Source organism: Pan troglodytes, chromosome 4 (assembly GCF_028858775.2).
Source record: "Pan troglodytes isolate AG18354 chromosome 4, NHGRI_mPanTro3-v2.0_pri, whole genome shotgun sequence".
NCBI classification, from domain to species: Eukaryota; Metazoa; Chordata; class Mammalia; order Primates; family Hominidae; genus Pan; species Pan troglodytes.
The window spans coordinates 30,488,698-30,501,239 of record NC_072402.2 but is presented as its reverse complement, the minus strand read 5'-3'; positions in this window follow the sequence as shown (position 1 = coordinate 30,501,239).

Sequence of the window (12,542 nt, the reverse complement as noted above, 5' to 3'; positions counted from 1 at the left end):
AATTTTTTTGACTTGAAGGATATGCTAATTTTCCCAATTGATCATTACACATTATATATGGGTATCAAAATATCAGTCTGTATCCCATAAATATATACAATTATTATATGTCAACTAAAATTTTAAAAATATATTTAAAAAACTGACTTGGTATCATGCACAACTTAACTATTTTTGAACAAGTGCTTTCTGACTCCTTGTTTTCTGTTAGAGAAAAAATTTTTTAAAGTTATTTAAACAACATATGCAACTTACCTTTATAGTCATACATTTTATGTATAATTACTTTTTGTTATTTTTGGAGATCTTGATATTCCTTAAAATTTCTAAATCCAAAATATACCGTGAACATAGCAATTTAGTTTATCTCTTCCAAATGGACTACTTGTTCCTTAAATGTATGAATTGCTTGCCAAATATTTTATTTACATTATAAAGCATTGTTGATAAATTTAAAATGAAAATAATTCCACAGTTTCCAAATGTGTTTAGAATTTACATTACTGCATTCGAAAGTATAAAATTATTAGAGTAGAAAGGAGCCAAGATGGCCGAATAGGAACAGCTCCGGTCTACAGCTCCCAGCATGAGCGACACAGAAGACGGGTGATTTCTGCATTTCCATCTGAGGTACCCGGTTTATCTCACTAGGAAGTGCCAGACAGTGGGCACAGGTGAGTGGGTGCACGCGCAAGCCAAAGCAGGGCGAGGCATTGCCTCACTCGGGAAGCGCAGGGGGTCAGGGAGTTCCCTTTCCTAGTCAAACAAAGGGGTGACAGACCGCACCTGGAAGATCGGGTCACTCCCACCCCACCCGAATGCTGCGCTTTTCCGACGGGCTTAAAAAACGGCCCACCACAAGATTATATCACGCACCTGGTTCGGAGGGTCCTACACCCACGGAGTCTCGCTGATTGCTAGCACAGCAGTCAGAGATCAAACTGCAAGGTGGCAGCGAGGCTGGGGGAGGGGCACCCGCCATTGCCCAGGCTTGCTTAGGTAAACAAAGCAGCCAGGAAGCTCGAACTGGGTGGAGCCCACCACAGCTCAAGGAGGCGTGCCTGCCTCTGTAGGCTCCACCTCTGGGGGCAGGGCACAGACAAACAAAAAGACAGCAGTAACCTCTGCAGACTTAAGTGTCCCTGTCTGACAGCTTTGAAGAGAGCAGTGGTTCTCCCACCACGCAGCTAGAGATCTGAGAACGGGCAGACTGCTTCCTCAAGTGGGTCCCTGACCCCTGACCCCCGAGCAGCCTGACTGGGAGGCACCCCCTAACAGGGGCAGACTGACACCTCACACCGCAGGGTACTCCAACAGACCCGCAGCTGAGGGTCCTCTCTGTTAGAAGGAAAACTAACAAACAGAAAGGACATCCACACCAAAAACCCATCTGTACATCACAATCATCAAAGACCGAAAGTAGATAAAACCACAAAGATGGGGAAAAAACAGAGCAGAAAAACTGGAAACTCTAAAAAGCAGAGCACCTCTCCTCCCCCAAAGGCATGCAGTTCCTCAGCAGCAACGGAACAAAGCTGGATGGAGAATGACTTTGACGAGCTGAGAGAAGAAGGCTTCAGACGATCAAATTACTCTGAGCTACGGGAGGACATTCAAACCAAAGGCAAAGAAGTTGAAAACTTTGAAAAAAATTTAGAAGAATGTATAACTAGAATAACCAATACAGAGAAGTGCTTAAAGGAGCTGATGCAGCTGAAAACCAAGGCTCGAGAACTACGTGAAGAATGCAGAAGCCTCAGGAGCCGATGCGATCAACTAGAAGAAAGGGTATCAGCGATGGAAGATGACATGAATGAAATGAAGCAAGAAGGGAAGTTTAGAGAAAAAAGAATAAAAAGAAATGAGCAAAGCCTTCAAGAAATATGGGACTATGCGAAAAGACCAGATCTACATCTGATTGGTGTACCTGAAAGTGATGGGGAGAATGGAACCAAGTTGGAAAACACTCTGCAGGATATTATCCAGGAGAACTTCCCCAAACTAGCAAGGCAGGCCAACCTTCAGATTCAGGAAATACAGAGAACACCACAAAGATACTCCTCAAGAAGAGCAACTCCAAGACACATAATTGTCAGATTCACCAAAGTTGAAATGAAGGAAAAAATGTTTAGGGCAGCCAGAGAGAAAGGTCGGGTTACCCTCAAAGGTAAGCCCATCAGACTAACAGCAGATCTCTCAGCAGAAACTCTACAAGCCAGAAGAGAGTGGGGGCCAATATTCAACATTCTTAAGAAAAGAATGTTCAACCCAGAATTTCATATCCAGCCAAACTAAGCTTCATAAGTGAAGGAGAAATAAAATACTTTACAGACAAGCAAATGCTGAGAGATTTTGTCACCACCAGGCCTGCCCTAAAAGAGCTCCTGAAGGAAGCACTAAACATGGAATGGAACAACCGGTACCAGCCACTGCAAAATCATGCCAAAATGTAAAGACCATCGAGACTAGGAAGAAACTGCATCAACTAACAAGCAAAATAACCAGCTAACATCATAATGACAAGATCAAATGACAGGATCAAATTCACACATAACAATATTAACCTTAAATGCAAATGGACTAAATGCTCCAATTAAAAGACATAGACTGGCAAATTGGATAAAGTGTCAAGACCCATCAGTGTGCTTTATTCAGGAAACCCATCTCACGTGCAGAGACACACATAGGCTCAAAATAAAAGGATGGAGGAAGATCTACCAAGCAAATGGAAAAGAAAAAAAGGCAGGGGTTGCAATCCTAGTCTCTGATAAAACAGACTTTAAACCAACAAAGATCAAAAGGGACAAAGAAGGCCATTACATAATGGTAAAGGGATCAATTCAACAAGAAGAGCTAACTATCCTAAATATATATGCACCCAATACAGGAGCACCCAGATTCATAAAGCAAGTCCTGAGTGACCTACAGAGACTTAGACTCCCACACATTAATAATGGGAGACTTTAACACCCCACTGTCAACATTAGACAGATCAACGAGACAGAAAGTCAACAAGGATACACAGGAATTGAACTCAGCTCTGCACCAAGTGGACCTAATAGACATCTACAGAACTCTCCACCCCAAATCAACAGAATATACATTTTTTTCAGCACCACACCACACCTATTCCAAAATTGACCACATACGTGGAAGTAAAGCCCTCCTCAGCAAATGTAAAAGAACAGAAATTATAACAAACTATCTCTCAGACCACAGTGAAATCAAACTAGAACTCAGGATTAAGAATCTCACTCAAAGCCGCTCAACTACATGGAAACTGAACAACCTGCTCCTGAATGACTACTGGGTACATAACGAAATGAAGGCAGAAATAAAGATGTTCTTTGAAACCAACGAGAACAAAGGCACAACATACCAGAATCTCTGGGACGCATTCAAAGCAGTGTGTAGAGGGAAATTTATAGCACTAAATGCCCACAAGAGAAAGCAGGAAAGATCCAAAATTGACACCCTAACATCACAATTAAAAGAACTAGAAAAGCAAGAGCAAACACATTCAAAAGCTAGCAGAAGGCAAGAAATAACTAAAATCATAGCAGAACTGAAGGAAATAGAGACACGAAAAACCCTTCAAAAAATTAATGAATCCAGGAGCTGGTTTTTTGAAAGGATCAACAAAATTGATAGACTGCTAGCAAGACTAATAAAGAAAAAAAGAGAGAAGAATCAAATAGACGCAATAAAAAATGATAAAGGGGATATCACCACCGATCCCACAGAAATACAAACTACCATCAGAGAATACTACAAACCCCTCTACGCGAATAAACTAGAAAATCTAGGAGATATGGATAAATTCCTCGACACATACACTCTCCCAAGACTAAACCAGGAAGAAGTTGAATCTCTGAATAGACCAATAACAGGATCTGAAATTGTGGCAATAATCAATAGCTTACCAACCAAAAAGAGTCCAGGACCAGATGGATTCACAGCCGAATTCTACCAGAGGTACAAGGAGGAACTGGTACCATTCCTTCGGAAACTATTCCAATCAATAGAAAAAGAGGGAATCCTCCCTAACTCATTTTATGAGGCCAGCATCATCCTGATACCAAAGCTAAGCAGAGACACAACCAAAAAAGAGAATTTTAGACCAATATCCCTGATGAACATCGATGCAAAAATCCTCAATAAAATACTGGCAAACTGAAACCAGCAGCACATCAAAAAGCTTATCCACCATGACCAAGTGGGCTTCATCCCTGGGATGCAAGGCTGGTTCAATAGACGCAAATCAATAAATATAATCCAGCATATAAACAGAACCAAAGACAAAAACCACATGATTATCTCAATAGATGCAGAAAAGGCCTTTGACAAAATTCAACAACCCTTCATGCTAAAAACTCTCAATAAATTAAGTACTGATGGGACATATTTCAAAATAATAAGAGCTATCTATGACAAAACCACAGCCAATATCATACTGAATGGGCAAAAACTGGAAGCATTCCCTTGGAAAACTGGCACAAGACAGGGATGCCCTCTCTCACCACTCCTATTCAACATAGTGTTGGAAGTTCTGGACAGGGCAATTAGGCAGGAGAAGGAAATAAAGGGTATTCAATTAGGAAAAGAGGAAGTCAAATTTTCCCTGTTTGCAGACGACATGATTGTATATCTAGAAAACCCCATTGTCTCAGCCCAAAATCTCCTTAAGCTGATAAGCAACTTCAGCAAAGTCTCAGGATACAAAATCAATGTACAAAAATCACAAGCATTCTTATATACCAACAACAGACAAACAGAGAGCCAAATCATGAGTGAACTCACATTCACAATTGCTTCAAAGAGAATAAAATACCTAGGAATCCAACTTATAAGGGATGTGAAGGACCTCTTCAAGGAGAACTACAAACCACTGCTCAACGAAATAAAAGAGGATACAAACAAATGGAAGAACATTCCATGCTCATGGGTAGGAAGAATCAATATCGTGAAAATGGCCATACTGCCCAAGGTAATTTACAGATTCAATGCCATCCCCATCAAGCTACCAATGACTTTCTTCACAGAATTGGAAAAAGCTACTTTAAAGTTCATATGGAACCAAAAAAGAGCCCGCATCGCCAAGTCAATCCTAAGCCAAAAGAACAAAGCTGGAGGCATCACACTACCTGACTTCAAACTATACTACAAGGCTACAGTAACCAAAACAGCATGGTACTGGTACCAAAACAGAGATATAGATCAATGGAAGAGAACAGAGCCCTCAGAAATAACGCCACATATCTACAACTATCTGATCTTTGACAAACCTGAGAAAAACAAGCAATGGGGAAAGGATTCCCTATTTAATAAATGGTGCTGGGAAAACTGGCTAGCCATATGTAGAAAGCTGAAACTGGATCCCTTCCTTACACCTTATACAAAAATCAATTCAAGATGGATTAAAGACTTAAACGTTAGACCTAAAACCATAAAAACCCTAGAAGAAAACCTAGGCATTACCATTCAGGACATAGGCATGGGCAAGGACTTCATGTCTAAAACACCAAAAGCAATGGCAACAAAAGCCAAAATTGACAAATGGGATCTAATTAAACTAAAGAGCTTCTGCACAGCAAAAGAAATGACCATCAGAGTGAACAGGCAACCTACAAAATGGGAGAAAATGTTCGCAACCTACTCATCTGACAAAGGGCTAATATCCAGAATCTACAATGAACTCAAACAAATTTACAAGAAAAAAACAACCCCATCAAAAAGTGGGCGAAGGACATGAACAGACACTTCTCAAGAGAAGACATTTATGCAGCCAAAAAACACATGAAAAAATGCTCACCATCACTGGCCATCAGAGAAATGCAAATCAAAACCACAATGAGATACCATCTCACACCAGTTAGAATGGCGATCATTCAAAAGTCAGGAAACAACAGGTGCTGGAGAGGATGTGGAGAAATAGCAACACTTTTACACTGTTGGTGGGACTGTAAACTAGTTCAACCACTGTGGAAGTCAGTGTGGTGATTCCTCAGGGTTCTAGAACTAGAAATACCATTTGACCCAGCCATCCCATTACTGGGTATATACCCAAAGGACTATAAATCATGCTGCTATAAAGACACATGCACACGTATGTTTATTGCGGCATTATTCACAATAGCAAAGACTTGGAACCAACCCAAACGTCCAACAATGATAGACTGGATTAAGAAAATGTGGCACATATACACCATGGAATACTATGCAGCCATAAAAAATGATGAGTTCATGTCCTTTGTAGGGACATGGGTGAAATTGGAAATCATCATTCTCAGTAAACTATTGCAAGAACAAAAAACCAAACAGTGCATATTCTCACTCATAGGTGGGAATTGAACAATGAGAACACATGGACACAGGAAGGGGAACATCACACTCTGGGGACTGTTGTGGGTTGGGGGGAGGGGGGAGGGGTAGCATTGGGAGATATACCTACTGCTAGATGACGAGTTAGTGGGTGCAGCACACCAGCATGGCACATGTATACATATGTAACTAACTGGCACATTGTGCACATGTACCCTAAAACTTAAAGTATAATAATAATAAATAAAAAATTTAAAAAAATAAATAAAATAAAATTATTAGAGTAGTAAATGGTGCTTTGAAACATGAAAGTAGTAAAAGTTTTAAGTACGAATGATTGATTCAGCTACCCAGGAGACAAAAAATTACAGTTAATATCAAAGTGAAGTCAACAGCAAGTTCACTGTAGATAAGCCTTTGAAATGTTTTTTGAGAATACTTAACAAGCCAAATCCAGTCAAGCTGACACTATATTATATATTAATGTATTGTTAAGAAAACTCAAGGAAGTGCAGAAGAGGTTTATGAATGTCTTTAACGTTATTTTATGTGTCTAAATTTTGTTTTAGCTTTGTCAAAAGTTTAAAGGCAACTTCCTGGAGCCAGTGAAGAGGTATGTAAGCCCTTAGGTATGTAGCCCTCTATATATGAAAAAAAGATTTTGAAAGTATATACCTAATAATTCCATATTAACTATGTGTATAACTACATATTAGTGGAAACAAGTGTACAGCAAGATTTCACAATACTTAACCATAAATTGTGAGAATCCAAGTAATCTTCCATAGTTTTTCTGCCTTTTCTTATTCTCTTATTTTTTCTAAATAACCATTACTTATTTCTATAAAGTGCTAAAATCAATAAAAGATTTTTATTCATCTGAAAGTAGGGCAAATCTGTTTTCTTTTTGTTTACAAAACCTTTTTCATTTGGGCAGGTGCCATGGCTCACACCTGTAATCCCAGCACTTTGGGAGGCTGAGGCGGTCAGATCACGAGGTCAGTAGTTCGAGACTAGCCTGGCCAATATAATGAAACCCCATCTCTACTAAAAATACAAAAAATTAGCAGGGTGTGGTGGCAGGCGCCTATAATCCCAGCTACTCGGGAGGCTGAGGCAGGAGAATCGCTTGAATCCTGGAGGTGGAGGTTGCAGTGAGCTGAGATCGCGCCATTGCACTCCATCCCCTGGATCTAGCAGATGGCTCTAACTTCTGAATATACGGAGTCTAAGAAAAAAATCATTAGGGTCTTTATGCATATTATACATTTGCTAAGGTATGGCCAAAGCAGTATCCCAGCCTGACATGTCAGCTGTCTGGATATTCTGTTCCATGTGCAATTGCTGGAGGTTACTTTTCGGATTTCTTCAGATGTCTTCAAAAGAGTGTCACAAAAATCCCCTTTCCTCAATCGAGAAATATCCAACTATCTCTCAACTATTGTGCTATAGCATCATCAATATATCAGATAGAAATGCAAAGCTTCTGACTCAATGTTCAAAATGTAATAGTTTTAAAGGCCAACATTTGTTCTACTAGATCCCATAGAAGAATCAGTCTGATGACAAAGAGTGAAATGAAGGCCGGATTTCAGCTCTCTCTCACCTTCCACAACTATATATAGTGTTCTTTATAATTTACTTCCTAAAACAGAGTTTTGAAAGTTTGTTGGTGATGAAAATCCACAGCAAGTCAACTTACATTGCTATCTTTCCAGGACAGAAGACTGAATATTATTCATTTAAAATTTTGAGAACATATGGCCAGACATGGTAGCTCACGCCTGTAATCCCAGTACTCTGGGAGGCAGAGGTAGGAGGATCATTTGAGGTCAGGAGTTCGAGACCAGCCTGGGCAACATGGCGAAACCCTCTCTCTACAAAACATACAAAAATTAGCCGAGCCTGGTGCAGTGAGCTTGTAGTCCCAGCTACTTGTGAGGCTAAGGTGAGAGGTTCGCTTGAGCCCAGCAGGCGGAGGTTGCAGTGAGCTGAGATGGTGTCACTGCACTCCAGCCTGGGCAACACAGGGATTCCCTGTCTCATAAATAAACAAATAAGTTTTGAGAACATAGCCTGTATGTAATTGGGAATAAGCATCAGAAATTTTGACTTAGGCACGTAATAAGTTAGGTGTAATTAAATAGAAGTTAAAAGTTAAAAAATATATTAGTAACAAATTATGAAGCAGCTAACAAAGTAAATAATGCACAATGCAAACTTTTGTGTAAAAGAATGATGCACCAATGCATGATTAATAAAACAAGTTCATACAGGAAAATAATCATGAAATATAATTATCATGTAATATAAATAAATCATGTTATTTAATGCTTATTTATTATGTTACATCTACTTTAATATCCAAGTGTTTGCTGTTTTATGAAGAGATCCTGACTCTTCTTGCCTGCATGATAATTTATGCCATTTCTTTCCTTTTCTCCCCAGTCTCACCTTCTGCGTCTCTCTTTGACTTCTGTCTTTTCCAGTCTCTCTCTCATTTTCTTCTTCTATCTCTGTCTGTCTGCAAGACAGACAGCTTTGGCTCTCTCACACTGTCCACTTTTATCTTGGCTGTCTGCTTTGGCTCTGTGGCTCCTACTGCCCCATGCCTCCAGCTGCACAGCCAGCTGTCTCCTTGCTTTCAGGGTCAGCAGCTTAACTCTTTCTCTCTCTGGCGGTCTATATTTGCCATTTCCTCCCCTTTCTCTTTCCAATTTCCTTTCTTACTTTTTCTCTTTCTCCCTTTCAAGGAGGACATGGGGGCTAATTCCTAGATCCAACAGAGAGCATAATGTATCTGCTCTTGTGAGGATGGAGTTTTATTATGCACATAGAGAATTAAAGCTTGGCACACTCAATCCTCATCTGAGCCAAACTTGACCAAAAAACTGAAGGCTTATGAATGGGGTCTTTGGGTCAGATAAACTGCAGTACTTTAGCCTCTTTTGCTTTTCCTTGTTCCTGGTTCGAGGGTTGTTCTTCCAAACCTGCAACATTTTCCCCAAAGGACTATCCGGGGAAATGTCAGGAGTCTCTTTGGCTCCCTCTTTCCTTTGTCCCCTAGGCCTGGAATTCTTGTCTCCCATTTTCAGCCAGTCTCTGTGTCTGAGTTTTTTCCTGTGTACCCAACCCCTCTTACTGGAGGTTTTTTGCACACCCTGAGGACCTCCGAAAATACCCAACCACCAAAGCGGTACTTATAGTCCAAGTTTCCTACCTTGGCTGGTGCACGAGTTTGCCTGGTTGCCGCAGTGCCTGCTTTTCTCCCTGCGTCACCTCCACCGTCTCCTGAATAACAGTCTCGGGTTTATCTATGGCTTCTGTGGGGAGCCAGGACACCCAGACAGAGTGGGGCACAAAAATCGGGTGGGACATGTCTCTTCTCTCAGCCGGAGTCCCACTCCATGTAGGCACAGAGATCCCGAACGGGCCTTCAGGTTGTGAGAAACACACTCACCCGTTCAAACCCAAAGTATGGACTTAGAGGCACGAAGAACAGTGAAAATGAGACTTTTTATAATGGTCTTGTAACATCGGGTGTCTGGGATGACACACCTGGGTCAGTCACAACAGGTAATTTATCTCCGGTACGCAAGTCCCTCCCCTAGTTCCTCATTGGTTGAGTACTATGGGGTTACAACCTTCCCGGATGACACTAAGTTTCATTATCCTCCTTATAAGGTTATAACCCATCGCCTTCCCCGCTTAAGTTTCAATTTCCCAATAATGAAACTTTCTTTTCTTTTATGGGCTGACCCCTCCTCTACATTCTGTTTACTTATTGTGACCTTCTAAGGTGCATGGGCCGTGCGGTTTGTTACATTTGCAGGCTGGCTGCCGGTACTTAGATTTATCATGCCTTGAAAATGGAGCATTTAAAATGTTTTCTCACAGAACTCACTTCTACTTCCATTCTTTTTCAATATTACTTGCTATAAAAGTTTCCTAATTTACTTTAAATCCTTCCACACATCAGAAACAATGTCTTCGTCCTCTGTAAACCGTTGCAAAGTATATGGCTCTACTGAGTATAATATTTTAATATCTTCCTAATTTATTTTTTGTGTCTACTAAATTGTTAAATTTTCAGAGCAAGAACTCTGTCCCACCTAGAATAAAGCTGAAAACATCACACACATAATTACTGTTTTACAAATAAATAACTGAAATGTATTTTGTCAAAGGAATTGTACAACTGAGATAAATAAGTAATTTGTCCTAATTATTGACTGTCCTTTTAATATTTGCGTAATTTTTGGCTGCCCAACTTCATTTGAATACTCTTCTGAGGTTTAATTTTCTAAAGGAGTCAGAATCTTCCCTCCCTAATTTATCTTTCATCTAGATTATAAACACGTGATACAGCCAGTCACTCACATTGTTATGAGACTACATCTTGGGAGGGAGCGGCAGCAGCAGGCGAGCTGGCATTCACTGAACAGCCTCACTAGCATGAGCTCTGTATCTGAATATAGTGGGTACAGTGCAGTGTAGTATTAGCTGGAGTAACTCCTCCTTTTCCCTGGCTATAGAGCCCTCAAGCCTGACTGTTATAACCCAGGGTCTTTTTGGTCATCAGACATAATAATTCTTGGTGTATTTCTTTACTCTTCGAATTGTTCAAAATTGGGTCTATTGCTTTCAACTGAAAACCTGATTAGACATATAGCTATTGACACTGGGTTTGACAACAAACTATACTGTTCAAGGTGAAGATGTCAAACGTAAAGAGTAGAAATGAACACAAGAAATTTAAAACCTGAGAAAATAAATTGCCATGATGTGTAGTTTCACAAATAAAGCAAAAAAAAAAAACTATCTTAATTTAAAAATAATAGTCTTTGAAAGAGTTCTCTATGGGATTCTTAATTGGCACATGAATTAATCGCATTTTAACTATTGAAATAAATAACAAATTTGGCAATTTAAACAACCATTGGTTTGGGAAGAACATTAGCTGGGATGATGTTTAAAGACAAAAAACTGATTCATATTTTAGTTCCCTTGTTAAAAAGTTAGACCCTAAAGGAGCAATTTCACTCATACAGAACCTTGTGAAATTTTACTATTTACTACCCTAACTTATTGTTTGTTCCTAGTTAATTAGATAACTAGTCTAACTAGTCTATATGTTAATCAATTAATGTCTAGCTATATTCATTTCCGAGGTTTATATCTTGCATAATCATTTCATTAAACTTATAAAATGCCTTACAACATAAAATCAGGTATTTTACTCAATAATTGACTAAATGATATTTTATTCCTTCTTTATTCATCTGAGTAGTTATAAATGCAAGAGAATGTAGTGACCCATTTAATTGTCTTAAATTTTTTTGTATTTTGTGGTTTTACTTTCTTCCTACTACAATAATTGACTAATAATATTGTATTAAATAGATTGACCCAATAATTAACATTTTGTTCCTTCTTTATTCATCTGAGTAGTTATAAGTGAAAGAGAATGTAGTGACCCATTTAATTGTCTTAAACTTTTTTGTATTTTGTGGTTTTACTTTCTTCCCACTACGCTCTCTTCTTAGCTGTACATTATTTTTACCAATTAGCCTTGCACTATTATATAGTAGGGAAGATCATTTTTTATTTGGTTTTATTATTGTAAACCAGAATCCTGTTTTTCAGTTATGTTTTATGTACCCCAAGAATTTATACCTCTTATAGACCATCTTTCTTTTCCCTTTTACTCACCGAAGGAACCTCTCTAATAGCCCCTCCTTCAAGCAACAGTGGCTTTGGTTCTTGCAGTTGAAAACTTTTATCTTTATTTTTTGTTAAGTTTGTTGTGAGAACAATTTTAAAAGTTTCCATAAAGATGCTGTCTTTCTTAGTAAAAATGATCCTATCCTCCAGAAATTAGATTCAAGATATGATTGGATAGTGGGCTTACTCTGCTATTTTGCTGTCTGTCTATTGTTTTTCCCTATATTACAGATGTAGAGTTGACTCAAGTCTATCACTTTTACTAAAATGAGTCTTTTAAAAATATTTTTTAAAGATGACACATCAAGTGTGAAGTGATTGGGAAGAAATAATTAGAGAGTCACAAAGTGAAAATTAATAGAGAAATCTGAAGTGTTATAGCAAGTGTATTATTATTAGAAAATCAAAGTGTTTGATTTTTAAACAAAGTTTAAGATAGGCTCTTTCTTTTGCTGTCCTTCTTAGAAGGCCCTGTTACTTTTAGCCCTGTTCCACTG